This window comes from Mobula hypostoma, chromosome 3 (genome assembly GCF_963921235.1).
Source record: "Mobula hypostoma chromosome 3, sMobHyp1.1, whole genome shotgun sequence".
NCBI lineage: Eukaryota > Metazoa > Chordata > Chondrichthyes > Myliobatiformes > Myliobatidae > Mobula > Mobula hypostoma.
Window position 1 is genome coordinate 136,865,549 of NC_086099.1, and position 18,438 is coordinate 136,883,986.

At 43.2% G+C, this 18,438-nt stretch overlaps 1 protein-coding gene and 1 long non-coding RNA gene across 2 annotated transcripts in view; one reads left to right on the forward strand and one right to left on the reverse strand.

Annotated features, from left to right (window-relative positions):
- Nucleotides 1–18,438, forward strand: part of agmo (alkylglycerol monooxygenase) — a 403,147-nt gene that overhangs the window by 338,612 nt on the left and 46,097 nt on the right. The gene's annotated exons all lie outside the window — the stretch shown is intronic.
- LOC134344268 (uncharacterized) overlaps nt 1–18,438 on the reverse strand; it is an 86,491-nt gene that overhangs the window by 67,012 nt on the left and 1,041 nt on the right. The window lies entirely within an intron of this gene.

The window sequence follows — 18,438 nt, forward strand, 5'->3', positions numbered from 1 at the left end:
TCAATACTTGTATCCAGGACTCTGATGAGCGCTGGTGCAGAATAACTTTAAATAGAACATAAAACACAGGAAATGTGTGTGGGTCGAAATCAAAAACTAATCACTTAAGAATGAGAAGCATAAGGATACATAATGAGCATCACAAACGTTCAGGTACGTTGAGACCTGACGCTACCTGGTGACCCTCGCTAGTCCAAAGGGTTCATAACATTCTGGCTCTCTTCCACCCACTCATTCAGCTGCAGATCATACCCTTCCTGCATTAGCTATCCAACCCAACCCTCCAGATCTTGGTTTCAGCCTCCCTCAAACCAACTGAGCTGCCTTGACAGGTGGATATTTCTTGGTTAACCAATTCCTGACCCATCGGTTATGTGTAGATTTGGTTTTCAAATGGAATTAAAGCAAGATATATTTCTCTTTGTGAATTTTATTAACTGTATTTAGGAGTCAAACTGGACTCACTGGAGTCTGTGGTAGAACAAAGAACCCTGGCAATTCTGGACAATGTTTCTCACCCTCTGCATGCCACCTTGGCTGAACAGATGACCACTTTTAGTAATAGACTAAGACAATTGCACTGCTCGAAAGAGCTCTATATGAGGTCATTCTGACCCTCGGCCATTAGCTCTGTAATGAGTTAACCTATAGCCGGTGAAGTAATTACCCCTCCTGTTAGACTGTTTGAGGTAACTTTTTTTTATTCTTTCGTACTTCTTTTCTAATATTTGTATATCTGTGCACTTGTAATGCTACTGAGACACTGTAATTTCCTTTGGGATCAATAAAGTATCTATCTATCTATCTATCTACCCTCACACTTATCAATGTTCTTGGTGTATTTTATTTTTATTTATAATTCCCACAACAGTTCTAATGAATTACAGAGTCCCAATTAACTTCAAAGTTATGGCTATATAGCAAGAAGAATTCATAATAAAGTCAATTTCTGTTCAATGAGTTTTAAACAGGATTCAATGATTCAATCTACACTCCAGAGGTGAACACATACTCCAGGAAATGCTGCACTGTTGGGATTCTTTTCTTTCACTAAACATTAAACAAAGAATCAATTTCCCTTCTGATGCACTTTGAAGCATTTCATGACAATATGTGAAGGCTAGGTGACCATCCTGATGATCTGCAATTTCTTAATAAACTCCTTTGCTTCTCTGCACTGCTCAAATTTAAAGAATTTCTTAAACACAAGCTAAATAACCAAGCTTATTGCAGTGATTCATTCTATGTTTCAATATCAATTTAATTTGATAACACTCCATGAAGCATCTTGTTTTACTTTGTTTAAATGTACAGTGTAAATGAATACATTTGCTGCTGAAGTCTTGGCTAATATTTATTTGTCAGTCAACATCAGTAAAGACAGCTTATCTATCCGTTAGTCACTTTTGTATTTCTGGAGCTTTATTGGACACAAATTGGTTGCTGACTTTGACTGCATTTTAAGAATGACTGGATTTTAAAGGCGGGAAGTTAAATGAGCACACAAAGTGCTCTATGATTGTCTGAAGTCGTGAAATATATCACCACTGTATTTTTCTATTGAAGTCATATTCGATTAATGCACATATTCATTACCCTTGTCTAGTGATTGTAGTTTTTCTAATTTCATCCATGGGCTGTATCTTGTTCGCTGAACAAAGCTTCACCTGGTGCATATGGCCATTTCCCTTTTGCTAATTCTTCAGAGACAATTTAACAAAGTTACTGTTTCAAACCAAATTTATACCATTAATTAACTTTGATTGGAGTTTAAATAGTGAACCAATCTGGTAAACTTTGAGCATCCACATTTTTTCTAATAAATCGTTCATCTTCAATCCTTTCTCAGCTTTCAAATGTTTGAGAATTTAATGGACCAGATTCCATTGAAACCAACTGTTTCATTTAATCATCATTTTTATAAAATCTTTCCAGCTATAAGTTCATGTTTCTACATGGACCTCAATTCACAGCAGTCTGTTTCCCATGCCCAGCTGCCTGCCCTCAGCCCTCCCACCTAACCTTTCGAAAACCTGTTCCTTTGACTGCCTGCACAGTAACCCAGTTTATTGAAATCATGTGCTTTTCTAGTTTGGGTGGCTAGCTGAATAACCCAGTAGGGATATCTAATGCTTGTGCCTCACAATCAATACGTAAGTAAGGATGAAAAGGGTCTTTTGTGCACACTGCAAGTAAAAACTGGATAGGGATAAGATTGTGGGCAGTACAGCCGCTAATACTGCTGCTTCTCAGCTCCAGGGACCTGGGCTCAATCCTAACCTCGGAGGCTGTCTGTGCTGTGTTTGCACATTCTCTCTGGCTCTTTGGGTTTTCTGCGGATGATCTATGTCCCTCTCATGGTCCAAAGGCTACTATAAATTGACCCTAATGGTAGGGTAGGTTCATTTAAAAAGAATCAAGAGGAGATGGTATGCATGTACGAGAGAGAAGAAGGTGCAAGGCTAAATGGAAATAAGGGGAGAGGGAATGGAACAAATTAGATCACTTCCTGTGGTAGCCAGTCCTTAAGAACTTTGTAGCTTTCAATGAATTGACCTTGCATTCTTCAAGAACCATTCTGCTAAATCTCTCCTCCTTTGACAAAATAGCTATATCAGGATCCATTCTGGTAGTTTTGAGAGGGAAGAAAATTTGTGTAAATCAAAAAAACGCGTAAGTGTACCATCTCCTCACTGGGTGTCATTGTGATTCTCTGGGCAGGGCTTGCTATTAGGCATCAGAAGAGCTTGAGCTACAATGTTCCTGGTGAATCATTTGGGAATCAACTGCCTTGTAAAGATTCACACTTGAGGACCTTCTCCAGATCTTTTTCCTAGTCTTTGGGGTGAAGGAGAACTTATATCCACTCTGGTTTTGGGGTTGTGAGATAGCCAGTGAGGCCAGTGTAGGAATTACAGACCTTTCCATAGATGAGGTAGGAGTAACTGGTGAGATGACCAAGTGATTAGCTTTTGAGTTGTTGAACTTCTGCTATGTATACTTCGAAGGGTGTCAGGGATATCCAGTGGAGATGTTGTATCTTTTCAAGGTGGGCTTCCTTGAGCACATTCTTCTACCTTTTCTTCTGTTCACTTGGTAATCTGCACCTAGCATAGAGATCAGAATATTGTTTCTGTATCAGGAGACCTTGCTGGATGTATGAATGGTATCACCTGCACAATGGAGCCAGGGAGAGTAATTAGTCCTTTATTGTTGGTGATTATGACCAGGGCAAAGGAACTGACATTGGTTTGGTTACCTTTACAGTTAATTTGGAGAATCTGCTGGATACATTAGTGGTATACTTGGGGTGCATTCTGTAGGTCAGAAAAGCACAGTGGAGGACAAGAATCACAGCAGTCCAGTAGACCATGTCTGAAGTCTTTACCTTCAAGCATCTTTTTCCGCAGTCCACCAAAGGATGTGCTGACACATTGAAAATGGTGATGAATTTCATCACTGATGTCTGCCTTTGCTAAAAGATGGCTCCTGAGAAATGGGAAGTGGTCTATGTTTTTCGGAAACTTTAATGACAAAGTGTAGTGTGGTGCAGCATGGTCAGGTCGCTACAGGATCTTTGTTTTGTGGATGTTGAGTGGAGAGACTATCTGCTCATTTGCTTCAGGTACCCATGCAGACGCAAGCATCATCTTCATACTGTAAGTCAACTGCTTTAGATTCAGGTGAATTACTTCTGGACCAGCATGCAAAATGGTGGAGAAACTCAGTGGATTAGGGAGCAATAGACTCTAGTTGCTATAGTTTTTCATTAGTACTGAAGGATTCACCCACTCCCAAAAGAAGTGTGTTGGAACAGAGAAGCACCACTGAAGCAAGACTCATTGAGAGAAGGGTCTGGGCAATAAGACAGTCTTGCTTGACATTGATTGGTCTTCACTATCATTGGCTCTGTTGTAAATTCATTAGTTCAGAAAATGGCTTGCATCATGAAGCAAATTTAAAATAGTGACCACTTTATGCTCCAGGAAACAGTGAGTTTAGGAAGCAGGCCAAAGTAAAGCATGAGCTGCTCACAACTAAGCTGAAGATTTGTTAGCCCTCAGCATTTGTGTGCACTTTCCAACCACCATCTTCAATTCCTATTGTTCCAATTCCTTTTGAATGGCATATAACTGGATTTAGTAATGTTAATAATTGTGCATCATTATATTACAATGAACTGAAAATATTTTTTCATTAAAGTGCTGCCTTTTCTCTTATTCAGTACATCATTTTAACTTATGATGGAAGTATAGGAGGGTTTGAATTGCAAGAAGCAATTTGAGAGATGGGCTTAAGCCAAGAAGTTTTGAAGGTGATCAGATTACTATTTGTAGGCTTCTAAAAAGAGAAGCAAATTATGCAGCTGGTGCTTGAGTGGAGAAGAATACAAAACTAAAATGGCTAATCTTCAGTGAGCAAGTGGTAAAATTCTCTAGCAAACTGGTGTCAGAAAGTTTAAAACAGATTCAGTGTCCAAACTAAAAAAAAGTAATTTGAGAGAACTCTTTAGCAGCGTCAGGATATTCCCAAGTGTTTTTTAAAGTGTAGTAACAATTATGGTATAATAAGTGTGGCCATTTTGAATGCACACATTCCCTAGAAACAATGAAATTGATTAACTAAACTTCTGTTGGTATTGACTTAGGAAGAGCTACTTCCTAGGCCCCCTGTAGAAAATGAGAATCTCACTTTCCCCAGAATATCTGCATGTCTATGCCCCTTTCTCCATGCAAAAATGTCCTCTGAATTAGTGTACACAGTCCAAAAAATTAGCCCACTTGCAACAAAATTTGGTAAGTGTTTTCACACTGACATTTGTATTAGCCTATAAGTTATGCACCTTCTCCTGGAAATCCTGAAAGATGTTTTGTCCAAGCAAGGGTAACTCTTGTGAAACTAGTTTGAAGCTAGTTAACAACTTTGCCAACTTTAGGCAGCAAATAGTGTACATTTTCACCACTTCGTAATGTTCTTGATTCTCTGTATGCTTGGTACTGTAGTGGTGTGCTACACACAGCGCTAGAATAACCACACGGATTCGGTGAGTTAGAGTTGCGATGAAAGAGATTTATTCAAACTTCGCGGCCTGCTTTTAAAGCCTTCCCATTCCCGCCCTCCTTGGGGCGGGATTGCTGTGGGGAATGCATATTCCCAGACCCTTTCTGCGCGCGGGATTTTCCCCCTGCTGGTGAAGATGGCCTGGTGCCCTTTCTGGTGCCGGCCCTCTGCCTACGCGCGCTGTTGTGAGCTGGTTCATGTGCGCTAGAAAGTGGGTCGCTACATAACCCCCCCCCAGAACCGGCGATACCTCCCCCAATGCCACAGTCTGGATCGGCCTCTGTTTGGGAGGTCCGCCCCTGCGCCGCGGTGCCTGAGCCTGGACCGGCTGCGCCAAGTCCACATGGGCCGGTTTGGGTCGGTCCACCGTGAAAATCTCCTCTCTCCCCCCAATGTCTAGCACGAACGTGGACCCGTTGTTCCTGATCACCTTAAACGGCCCCTCGTAGGGCCGCTGTGGCGGTGCCCGGTGTCCGCCCCGTCGTACAAAAAGAAACTTACAGTTCTGCAGGTCTTTGGGTACGCAGGTCGGGCTCTGTCCGTGCTGTGAAGTGGGGATGGGGGCCAGGTTACCGAGCCTCTCACGTAGTCTGTCCAGGACTGTTGCGGGTTCTTCCTCTTGCCCCCTTGGGGCTGGTATGAACTCTCCTGGGACGACCAGGGGTGCGCCGCACACCAACTCAGCCGATGAGGTGTGCAGATCCTCTTTGGGCACCGTGCGGATTCCGAGCAGGACCCAGGGAAGCTCGTCCACCCAGTTAGGCCCCTCCAGGCGGGCCATGAGAGCCGATTTCAGGTGACGGTGGAAGTGCTCCACTAGTCCGTTCGACTGTGGGTGGTAGGCAGTTGTGTGGTGTAGCTGCGATCCTAAAAGGTTGGCCATAGCCGACCACAGGCTGGAGGTGAACTGGGCACCCCTGTCGGAGTTAATGTGGGCTGGTACACCGAAGCGGGCTACCCAGGTTGCGATCAGCGCTTGGGCGCAGGATTCGGAGGCGGTGTCGGTGAGCGGGACTGCCTCTGGCCATCTGGTGAACCAGTCTATCATAGTTAGGAGATACCGTGCTCCTCGCGACACTGGCAGGGGCCCCACAATATCCACATGGATGTGGTTGAACCTCCGGCGGGTGGGTTCGAACTGCTGCGGCGGAGCCTTGGTGTGCCGCAGCACCTTGGCCGTTTGGCACTGCATGCACGTTTTGGCCCATTCCCTGACCTGTTTACGAAGTCCATGCCACACGAACCTGTTGGCGACCAGCCGGATGGTTGTCCTGATGGAGGGGTACGCTAAGTTGTGAATGGATTCAAAAACCCACCGGCGCCAGGCTGCTGGGACGACGGGACGGGGTTGGCCGGTAGCTACGTCACATAGTAGGGTCCTCTCACCTGGGCCTCCGGGGAGGTCTTGGAGCTGTAAACCAGAGACTGCAGTCCTGTAACTGGGGATCTCAGCGTCTGCCTGCTGTGCCTCTGCCAGCGCTGCATAGTCCACCCCCTGGGACAGGGCCTGTATGGTCGGTCTGGAAAGTGCATCCGCCACAACGTTGTCCTTTCCCGAGACATGCCGGATGTCCGTCGTGTACTCGGAGATGTAGGACAGATGTCGCTGCTGGCGGGACGACCAGGGGTCGGACACCTTCATGAACGCAAAGGTAAGCGGTTTGTGGTCTGTGAACGCGGTGAAGGGCCTACCTTCTAAGAAGTACCTGAAATGCCGGATTGCCAGGTATAGTGCCAATAGCTCCCGGTCAAAAGCACTGTATTTGAGTTCGGGTGGTCGTAGGTGTTTGCTAAAGAACGCCAGGGGTTGCCAGTGACCCTCAATGCGTTGTTCCAGCACTCCACCAACCGCTGTGTTGGATGTGTCCACCGTGAGGGCAGTAGGAACGTCTTTTCTGGGGTGCACTAGCATCGCGGCATTTGCCAAGGCTTCTTTGGTTTTAACGAAAGCGGTTGCGGCCTCTTCGTTCCAGGTAATGTCCTTCCCCTTACCCGACATTAGAGTGAACAGGGGGCGCATGGTTCGGGCTGCTGAGGGGAGGAAACGGTGGTAGAAATTCACCATACCCACGAATTCCTGCAAGCCTTTGATTGTGTTGGGTCGGGGGAAGTTGCGGACTGCGTCTACCTTGGCGGGCAGCGGGGTTGCCCCGTCTTTAGTAATCCTGTGGCCCAGGAAGTCGATGGTATCGAGTCCGAACTGGCATTTGGCTGGGTTAATTGTAAGGCCGAATTCGCTCAAGTGGGAGTAGAGCTGGCGGAGGTGGGACAGATGCTCCTGCCGACTACTGCTGGCTATGAGGATGTCGTCCAAATAGATGAATGTAAAGTCCAGGTCCTGTCCCACCGCGTCCATTAGCCGCTGGAAAGTCTGTGCGGCATTCTTTAGACCAAACGGCATTCGGAGGAATTCGAGAAGTCCGAACGGGGTGATAAGTGCTGTTTTGGGGATGTCGTCCGGATGTACAGAGATTTGATGGTATCCCCGGACGAGGTCTACCTTGGAAAAGATCCTTGCGCCGTGTAGGTTTGCTGCGAAGTCTTGAATGTGTGGCACAGGGTAGCGGTCTGGCGTTGTAACCTCGTTCAGCCTGCGGTAGTCACCGCATGGTCTCCAGCCCCCCGTTGCCTTGGGCACCATGTGCAGGGGTGAGGCCCATGGGCTGTCGGACTGTCGTATGATCCCCAATTCCTCCATCTTCTTGAACTCCTCCTTAGCCAGTCGGAGCTTGTCCAGGGGAAGCCTTCGAGCATGGGTGTGGAGGGGTGGTCCCTGGGTCGGGATGTGGTGCTGTACTCTGTGTCTGGGCATGGCTGCCGTGAACTGTGGTGTCAGTACTGATGGGAAATCCACCAGGACCCTGGTGAATTCATCGTTGGACAGTGTGATGGAGTCCAGGTGTGGGGCTGGCAACTTTGCTTCACCCAGGGAGAACGTTTGAAAAGTCTTGGCGTGGACGAGTCGCTTCCCTTGCAGGTCGACCAGCAGGCTGTGGGCTCGCAGAAAATCCGCCCCCAGGAGTGGTTGGGCCACGGCGGCCAGTGTGAAGTCCCACGTGAACCGGCTGGAGCTGAACTGTAGCCGCACCGTGCGGGTGCCGTAGGTTTGTATTGTGCTGCCATTTGCGGCCCTCAGGGTTGGTCCCGGTTCTCTGTTGCGGGTGTCGTAACTCGTTGGAGGTAAAACGCTGATCTCCGCTCCGGTGTCGACCAAAAATCGGCGTCCCAACTGCTTGTCCCAGACGTACAGGAGGCTGTCTTGATGGCCAGCTGCCGTAGCCATCAGCGGCGGCTGGGCCTTGGCGTTTCCCGGGAATTTGCAGAGTGGTCTACAGCGGTGGGCCTCTGTGCCCCACCGCTGGTGGTAGAAGCACCATTGTTCATTGGGCTCTGCTGCCGGGCCTGGTCTGGTCTGCCATTGGGCATGCGGCTTGGTGATCTGTGCAACGGATGCCCCTCTCTCCTTCTTGGCATTCCACAGCACATCTGCTCAGGCCGCCACCTCCCGGTGGTTGCTGAAATCTGCGTTGGACAGCAGCAGGCGTATGTCCTCGGGCAGTTGCTCTAGGAATGCCTGCTCAAACATGAGGCAGGGTTTGTGTCCTTCAGCCAGGGCCAGCATTTCATTTCTTAATGCCGATGGCGGCCTGTCTCCCAAACCTTCCAGGTGCATTAAGCGGGCAGCTCGTTCGCGCCGTGCGAGTCCAAAAGTCCTTATGAGCAGGGCTTTGAATGCTGTGTATTTGCTGTTCTCCGGAGGCGACTGTATAAACTCCTCAACTTGTGCAGCAGTCTCCTGGTCGAGGGAGCTCAGCACGTGGTAATAGCGAGTGGACTCCGAGGTTATCTGCCGAATGCGGAATTGTGCTTCTGCCTGTTCCAACCACAGATGAGGTTTCCGCGGCCAAAAGCCTGGCAGTTGTAACGAAACTGCGTGAACAGATGCGGCATCGGTCATCTCTGGCCCAAATATCGTTTGGGCCGTCGGGGTCACCAAATGTAGCGGTGTGCTACACACAGCGCTAGAATAACCACACGGATTCGGTGAGTTAGAGTTGCGATGAAAGAGATTTATTCAAACTTCGCGGCCTGCTTTTAAAGCCTTCCCATTCCCGCCCTCCTTGGGGCGGGATTGCTGTGGGGAATGCATATTCCCAGACCCTTTCCGCGCACGGGATTTTCCCCCTGCTGGTGAAGATGGCCTGGCGCCCTTTCTGGTGCCGGCCCTCTGCCTACGCGCGCTGTTGTGAGCCAGTTCGTGTGTGCTAGAAAGTCGGTCGCCACAGTACATTCTTAACTGGCCAGTTTCCTCCCTTGTTTTGTCATATTGGTGAATTGCAAATTGGTTCTGTTTCGTATGCAGTGTCATTGGATACAGAAGCAGAATGTTATTCCTTTCACTGACAGCTTTCTATGCAGTTTGTAGGAAATTCATCACATGCTGTCATACCACTTATTTAAATCCCAGTATAATGTGCTTGAACACGTCACCTATACAAAAGTTGTGGGGAAGATTTCCAAAATGATATTGGGTGGCGGGAGGTTGGTAGAGCTGCTTTGTGGCTGTTTTTCTTTTCTGCTTCGTGAATCTCTGCTGCTCACACACCCACTCCATCTCCGGCCACAAGTCTCACCCTACACCACATTGCAGATTATAATAAAAATTGGAAGGGAAGACTGCTGACGTGTCTTTCAAAAATGAGTCTCTTTAGATCTCATGTTTACAAATGGAAGTGACCAGTCTATTGTACAGCTGGACAGATCATGACAATGCCAAGTTACAATAATTTCTGTTCCGTCCTCAAGATAGACATTGTTAATGTTATAACTTTTAGAAAAATAAGAGTAAAAAATTAAGAGCAAAATCAGGAGAATGGAAAACATTACGTAGATCTTTTTTGCCAAAAAAATGACAGAAAGAAATGATTTTGAAATAATTATTCTGTTTCAAAATTCATTTTCATAGAATCACAGTAGAGAGAAAAAAATAATTTGGCTCATTTCTAAAATGTTTGCCATGAAGAAGGAGATAAAATCATAGAGGCTGAAAAAGGGGAAAATACTCATTTTACTGGCCCTGGTGGATTAATAAATCTTGGTTTGTGCTCTTTGGAATTTCATTGAACTGATTTACAGAAAAAGGCATGGAGACAGAAGTCTGAGGGGTTGAACTTTTCATATTTCAGTATCAAAAGGAAGATACTTTGAATTTGTAAGTCAGAAATCTGGTTTTATTGATTATGTGTCTAATTTTTAAAGGTTTAATAATACCACCCAGAATATTGACATTTTAAAAAGATTTATACACTGTTGTGTTTTATAACCAAATAGCAGTTTATAGCTGTCATGTCATTTTTATAGCTGCCAGTAAACATATTGGCAATTGAATACTTTCAGCATTTGTAGGTTTTCTACCACTTAATTCCCATTTTGCAGCAGATTCTCAGAAAGAAGGTCCCATTCTAGATCCATGCTGGTTGTTCAGAATGCCTTTGAGTCTATTACATGCCGTGTTTAATTTCTACCACATCATCAAAAAGCAATAGCATTGTCGAAGAGATGTTGCAGGTTTCCACATATACCTAACCAAATGTCAATGTTGCAAGAGGCTTTTTAATTTTTTTCTACATTGTTTTTGTTTTCGTACCCCAGTGTTTTTTCCAGTTTTCTGATCCTTTATCATCCAAACAGTTGTCATATAACAACTAGCACAAAATGCTGGAGGAACTCAGCAGGCTAAGCAGCATCTACGGAAATGAATAAACAATCAATGTTTCCAGCCGAGACCCTCATCAGGACTGGAAAGGAAGGGGAAGATAACGAAATGAGAAGGTGGGGGAAGGAGAGGAGGGCACGCTAAAAGGTGATAGGTTAAACCAGGTGGGTGGGGGAGAGGGGATAATGTAAGAACCTGGGAGGTGATCAGTTGAAAAGGTAAAGGGCTGGAGAAGAAGGAATCTGATAGGAGAAGAGAGTGGATCATAGGAGAAACGGAAGGAGGAGAGGCATTGGGCGTGAGAATGGGCAGGTGAGAAGAAGTGGTAAGAGGCCAAAGTAGGGAAACAAAGAAGAGGGAAGGAGGAAGGAGAATATATTATTGAAGTGGGAGAAATTGATGTTCATGCCATCACGTTAAAGGCTACATAGACAGAATATTAGTGGTTGCTCCTCCAATTTGAGAGTGGCAGAAGAGGAGGCCATGGACTGACATGTCGGAATAGGAATGGGGATTGGAATTGAAATGTGATGTAACTGCAGGTTTGTCCTCCTTAGTTTTAATCTCAGTTACTATTGACTTTATACGATATATGTGTCATCCCCTGAGTGTCAGAGTAACTGATGAACAGCTTTGTAAAATAATCTTACATTGCTCCAAAACAGCTGGTAACTCATAAAGAAACATACAGCTGTTAATGAAAATAATCCGAATAAAATGCATGAAAAAGAACACTGTCTCTAGGCAACAGCAATAATCCAAATATCTTCAATTTAACTAAATTTGTGGAAAATTGAAAGTCAGTGGCTTCCTGAATGACAGACAAGAAGAATTAGTTTTAATGAGAATGAAAAAGAACTTTCCACGACTTCCATACGAGCTTTATTTACATAAAATCATTCAATTATTATGTCAAGGAATTAGACCATTTTGCTACATTGGCTGCTAGCAGAGCAATCCCTTTAGTCCTATTTCTCTTACCCTTCGTCTGTAACCTTCTAAATTATTCTCTTACATGTCATCAGACCATCTTCCATGGGGAATAGTGACCAGATATAATCTTTTAAACTCTGATCAAATCTCTGCTCATTCTTCTTTACTGAAGAGCAGCTTCTCCAGCTTAATCTTTACAGCTACAGATCCTCATCCCCAAAATATTTAAGTAATTCTAATAAGCTTTCTCCTATTTTCAGTCAATGTTTTAGTAGATGATTTGTAAATTATTGAAGCAGTACATGGTCTCAGATTTGAATCTTTGACTCCCTTTGTGCTCTTTCAAAATTCTTCATTTTTAAATTATTTTATAAAACCTGCTGTTAACATTCATATGAACTTCTGTAATGGATCCACTCATACAAACCTAACAGCCTAATAAATGAATTGTGTGCAAATTGTAGGATGATCTAGTTCAAATATTTGCTGCATGCCTCTAATGAGGCAAATTGAACTGGGATCTCACTTTGTTTTGCTGTGTAGCGGCACATCCTAAAGGCAGAAGAGAGTGTTGAGTTAAAAATACACGTGGACTAAGATATTTACTGTCCTGTGCTGTCACCAGTGGGATCATCAGTTGGTCTGCCACCTGTCTTCAGGAGTTTCGGCCCGCTTATGATCAAGACTCCCTCGAGGTCGTGGGCTAGCAGTGCTAAAGCACCAGCTCCCACTGGTGAGCTTAAAAACTTGGCATCTGCCTCTATCAGAGTTGTTGGTCACTTCCATCCAACAGATAGTCTGCTCTTCAGGTGTCTATGCAACTACTGAAGGGTTTGCAAGATAGGTATATACTGTCTGACTATCTGCCCCTCTGGACATACTTGGTCCACACCCATGCTGATCCTTTCTCTGCTGCCTCAGCTACAGCCCTGCTGGTTGACTTGATCTCTCTTCTAGTGAAGCCAAGGTCAAGCAGCCACTTCTGGAAAGTGAACGCAATAAACCCATGGCAGCCTACTTCGAATGGATAGCATGAGACCTTCCACTCTCTATCTCTGCACTCTGATCTTAAATTAGTTTAAGTGAAATTAGTTGGTCCCAAAGTTGTTTGACAATCTTGTCTTATCTTTATTATCCCTCTCAACCCCATTCCCCTTGCCTTCTCCCCGCAACCTTTCATGCCCTGACTAACCAAGAGCCTGTCAAACCTCTACTTTAAGTATACTCAGTGATGTGACCTCCACAGACGTTCGTAGCAAAGAATTCTGCAGATTCACCACCACCCCCTCCCCTGACTAACAAAATTCCCTCTTGTCTCAATTCTGTTGGGGGCAGCATGGTAGAGTGGTGGTTAGCACAGCGCTTTACAGTTCCAGTCACCTGGGTTCAATTCCTGGGGCTGTCTGTAAGAAGTTTATATGTTCCCCCCATGACTGCTTTGGTTTCCTCAGGGCGCTCCATTTTCCTTCCACAATCCAGAGATGTACTGATTGGTAGGTTACTTGGTCATTGTAAGTTAGCTGATTTTGGAATTTTCTCCCCATGTAGAAAATAGCCCGCAGCTTTATTCCTTCTATCAAAGTGCATGAACATACCCTTCCTTAAAATATATTCCATCTCCCACTTCTTTGCCCATTCTCCCAATCTGTCCAGGTTCTTCTGCAGACTCCCTACTTCCTCAACACTATCTGACCCTGCACTATCGTTGTATCATCTACAAACTTGGTCACAAAGCCATCAATTCTGTCATCCAAATTGTTGGCATTTGACATGAAAAGAAGCGGTCCCAATACCAACCCCCGTGTAACACCACTTCTCACCAGCAGCCAACCTGAATAGGCCCCCTTTTTTCCAACTCTTTGGCTCTTACCAGTCAACCAATCTTCCATCTATGCTAGTATCTTTCCTGTAATACTATGGGCTCTTATCTTGCTAAGCAACCTTATCTGCAACACCTTGTCAATGGCCTTCTGGAAATCCAAGAAAACAACTTCTACTGGTTCTCCTTTGTCTTCTCTGCCTGTTATTTCCTCAAAAAAATTCCAACAGATTTGTTAGGCAAGATTTCTGCTTCAGAAAACCATGCTGGCTTTGACCTATTTTACCATGTGTCTCCAAGTACTCAAAATCTCATCCTTAGTAATGGACTCCAACATCTCCCCAACTACTGAAGGCAAGCTAACTGGCCTATAATTTCCTTTCTTTCCTTACCTCTCTCTCTTCTTAAAGAATGGAATGATATTTGCAATCTTGCAGTCTTCTGCAACCGTTCCAGAATCTAATGATTCTTCTATGATCATTAGTAATGCCTCCTCAATCTCATCAGGTACCTCTCTCAGAACCCTGCAGTGTAATCCATCTGACCAAGGTGACTTTCCCACTTTCAGACCTTTCAGCTTCCCAAGCACTTTCTCGTTAGTAGTAGCAACTACACTCACTTTTGCCCTCTGACACTTTCAAATTTCTGGCATGTGGCCAGTGTCTTCCACAGTGAAGGTTGGTACAAAATACTTATTAAATTTGTTCACCATTTCTTTGTCCCACATTTTCCCATGCTGTCACCTTTTACACCACAAATCTGGGAAGTCTTTTGATATCCTCTTTGCTATTAATGGCTAGCTTACCTTTATATTTCATTTTTTTTCTTCTTATGTTTTTAGTAGCTTTCTATGTTTTTAAAAGCTTCTAATTTTTAAAACCACTAATTTTTGCTATATTTTATGTCCTCACTTTTCCTTTAATGTTGTCTTTGACTTCCCTTTCTAGCCGCACTTGCTTCATTCTCACTTTAGAATACTACTTTTTTGGGATGTACCTATACTGTGTCTTCTGAACTGCCCCAGAAACTCCACCCATTGCTGTTCTACCTTCATCCCTGCGGATGTCCCCTTCCAATCAACTTTGGCCAGCTCCTCTTTCATGTCTCTCTAACTCACTTAACTCTACTGTAATACTGATATCTCTGCTTTTGTCTTCTCTCTCTCAGACTGCAGGGTGAATTCTATCATATTATGATCTCTGTCTCGTAAGGGTTACTTTATCTTAAGCTCCCTAATCAAACTTACACAACACCAAATTCAGAATTGCCTTTTCCCCAGTGGGCTCAACCACAAGCTGCTCTAAAAAGCCATCTCGAGCGGCAGTTTGCAAATTGTCTCTCTTGAGATCCAACGTCAACCTGACTTTTCCAATCTTCCTGCAAATTGAAATACCCCATGACTATTGTAACATTGTCCTTATTACATGCCTTTTCTATTTCCCGTTGAAATTTATATCCCACATCCTGGCTACTGTTTGGGGGCCTGTATATAACTCCCATCAGGGTCTTGCAGTTTCTCAACTCTACTTGCAAGGATTCTACATCTAGCAGCACCAAGAAAGATTTAAACACTTTTGGTATTTTCACCATGAGGTAAGTAGACATTTGACTGTAATGTTGGACCTGTAGACATCTGTTATCTACCTGAAAAATGTGCAGAGCACATTTGTTTCTCTGGCTGTCTGTAATTGCACTCTCCTACCAGCTGAAGTATTACGGAACCAGCACTGACAGGAGAATACAATTGCCTATTACCATTAAATGTGTACACAAAGGATTTTATGATGAAAATACTAGAAGAGCAGAATGTATGACTTAAAATGATGTCAATGTTGTCTAAGTTACATACATGAGTTCTTGTCCAGTTACCTCTGTTCTCTAACCCTGTTTCAGCTGAAGAGAATGAATTATTATCTACCTCTGAATGATACATTATCTGAGGATGATCGGCATGAATGGTAGCTGTGATGATTCACTGCCATCACTTTCATTCCTTCATCATAAGCACAAATGTTTAGTTTTCAGGAACTTTCCACGGTGTTTCTCTTAATTTCCCATCATAACTTTGAAAGTGAAAGCTCTGGAGAACACATTAAAAATAGCAATTTGTCCCATTTCACTGAGGTTACTGCTGAAGTTACAAGGAAAAGTAGGGAGCATTCAGAAGAAATTCTATTGCCCTTTTGTGTAGTAGAGCAGGTCCCTGCAGACTATGAGTAAATTTGTACCAGCCATCCATTTTTTAGCAAAGGATCAAAATGTTCAATTGAGTTCATCTGTTTTCACAGGAGACAAGAAATCGGCTGTTTTATACAAACTTTGCATAGAATGAGTAACAGAAAAGTTTAATCAAGTGAACCCCCTTTCACCAGACCTATCCATTAATTCATCTACCCTCAGTAGTCTTCATGTTATTCTTGCTGTAAATTGCTAGAGTAATTTTTGGCTTGTAGTTTGATTCTATAATTGACTGCAATGTGGTGCCTACCAGCAGAGTAGAGACGTTGCCAGAATTGTATCTGTCCTGAGTGACCTAATCTCTTTATTTTTCCCTGTGGCATCCTGCTGACCAGAAAAGGAAGATAGGGATGGATTAATAATTTATTATTTTTAAATGATGAAGCAGTGCTGTTAAGTGGAATTCTTTCCTGCAATGGACGTTAACTACTAGCCAACATTTCTATTCAAAGTTTGTTGAATTTATTTTTGGCCATGCAATTATTTTGTGTTAATGAATGCTGGTAACAATGACAAATGGTAGTTTTGCTTCAGAATAATCTCTGATGAGAAATAGAATGAGGAAGGAAGTATTAGTCAACTGATTTTGCTTAGTTTTTTAAAACTGTGTCAGAATCAGCATCAAGTTTAATATCATTGACATAAGTTGTGAAATTTGCTGTCTTTGTGGTAACAGTACAATGCAATACATAATAGAGAAAATATGTGAATTACAGTAAGCGTGTATACTATATATATATGAAATCGTTAAACTAAATAAGCATTGCAAAAATAAAAATAAAAAAGTGGTGACGGAGTGTAATATATTGTGCCTGAAGTGAAAGAGTGTAATAACAAAATGGTGCCTATGTACTCCATACAAGTTAGGGGTCTGTCTATCACATATGGTGTATACTATCCAGTTAATTTATCATCTTACTCATCATTAGATGTTCTGTACTGCAATCATAAATGGTTTACACAAAAAGTATGGACTGTACTAAATACCTTGCAGTGGTAAACCCTTTCTCTTCAGGGAAAAATACCAGGTATAAAGAGATATTGGGAGTAGTACATTGGAGGGCTGAAAGCCAACAGAAGAAATTATTTATGGCTCATTATCTAAAGACATCAATTGTGAAAACAGGTTGCAAGCTTGTATTTTTTGAATATAGAAAATTAAAGGATAATTTCATTGAATGGTTAAGATATTGATTTGCAGGGTAGGTGGGAAGAAGCTGTTACTCATTATGTGGAAGAGTCCAGGGTAATGGTTTTTCGCCGGTGGAAAGCTGCAAAATCAGCCTCTGTATTGGAATAAACTTTTAGAACATTCTTGCTGATTTTTGATTGCTTTCTCAACTTTGTCACTAGCCTCTGGATGCTTAATGCAAACATCCAAGCTTCTGAATAGATCTAATAATACATGGGGTATGACTCATTGTTCGAACATTCCATTCTGTTCAGAAAGGTAGAGCTATCTTCCTGCTTCCTGTTCTTGATTACTGTTGCTTTTTGGAACCATGCAGTCTTCCTGTAACACACCTGATTTGCGAGTGTTGCCATGTGAACAGTTGGTGATTGTGTACATGGGGGAATTAAAGCTCAAAGAATGTCATTTTTTTTTCACTATCTCTTTACTGTTTCGAGCTTTCAGCCATATGACGTTTACCCTTGGGAGCCTGGAGTCAGAGGAGTTCAAAAATTAATGACATATGAATTTCCTGTTATTGATAGTTGTTGAAGCTCATGACTGCAGTCTCAAATTAGCCTTCTAAGGTTGTGAATCTTCAACCAAAAATATGTTGTTTATTCATTTAAAGAGACAGTAACATCCCTTCTGAATAAGTCAAGTTTGATCAACATGTTGATAATATTGGCTTTTTCCGGGGGCTATACTGACTGAAAGGAATACTTCAGAAAATGGCTTGCTTATGATTAGAAAAGATTTTCAAGAGCAAAACAGATGGTCTTTCTTTTGGGGCCACTGTATTTACAAACCTTGGTACATGAACCTAATTCTTTGTTGGCTTATCTGGCCTCAAGCAGAGCAGCTATACGCAGTAATTCCTTTTTCCACTTATGAGTCTTCACCAAATTTAATAGAAACTACAGAGTTGAATTTTGAGTCTCCGTGAGATTCATTTGGAAGGTACAAACCTGTCCTACAACACCACTACTTTCTCTCATTTGTTATGAGCATGAGGTACTCACAAGATAACTTCTCATTCCACTTCAGATTGGTTTTAATCCAGAATGATTCTTCCACAGTAATGACAGTAAAAATGTTTTAGGCTCCTTCCTGCTGAATTCTATAACAGTCTCAGCTTGATACAGTGGTAGTTTAGAATTTCACCCCACTTTCTATCAAAGGCTAGGACTGCCCTCAACAGCTGCCAAAGTTTAGGGCTGCCTCAGGAGTAGTTTACACCCTCCCTTTCAACTTAAGCCATGCTGTTAAATAAGTTAAATTGGCGATATTTGCACACAATCTCATTGTTTATCGTCAGTATTGAAAATAGTATGATTTAAAAATATTAAAGGGAAGTATATGGAGATCAAAAAAGGAATTCTCTTTCAGACAATTTTTAGTGGATAGTTTTACACTATATTCCCAGATCAAAAATAAAAATCAGCAAAATACATTCTAATTACACCTGATCGGTTACACTGATGCTCTTTGTTGCATTTT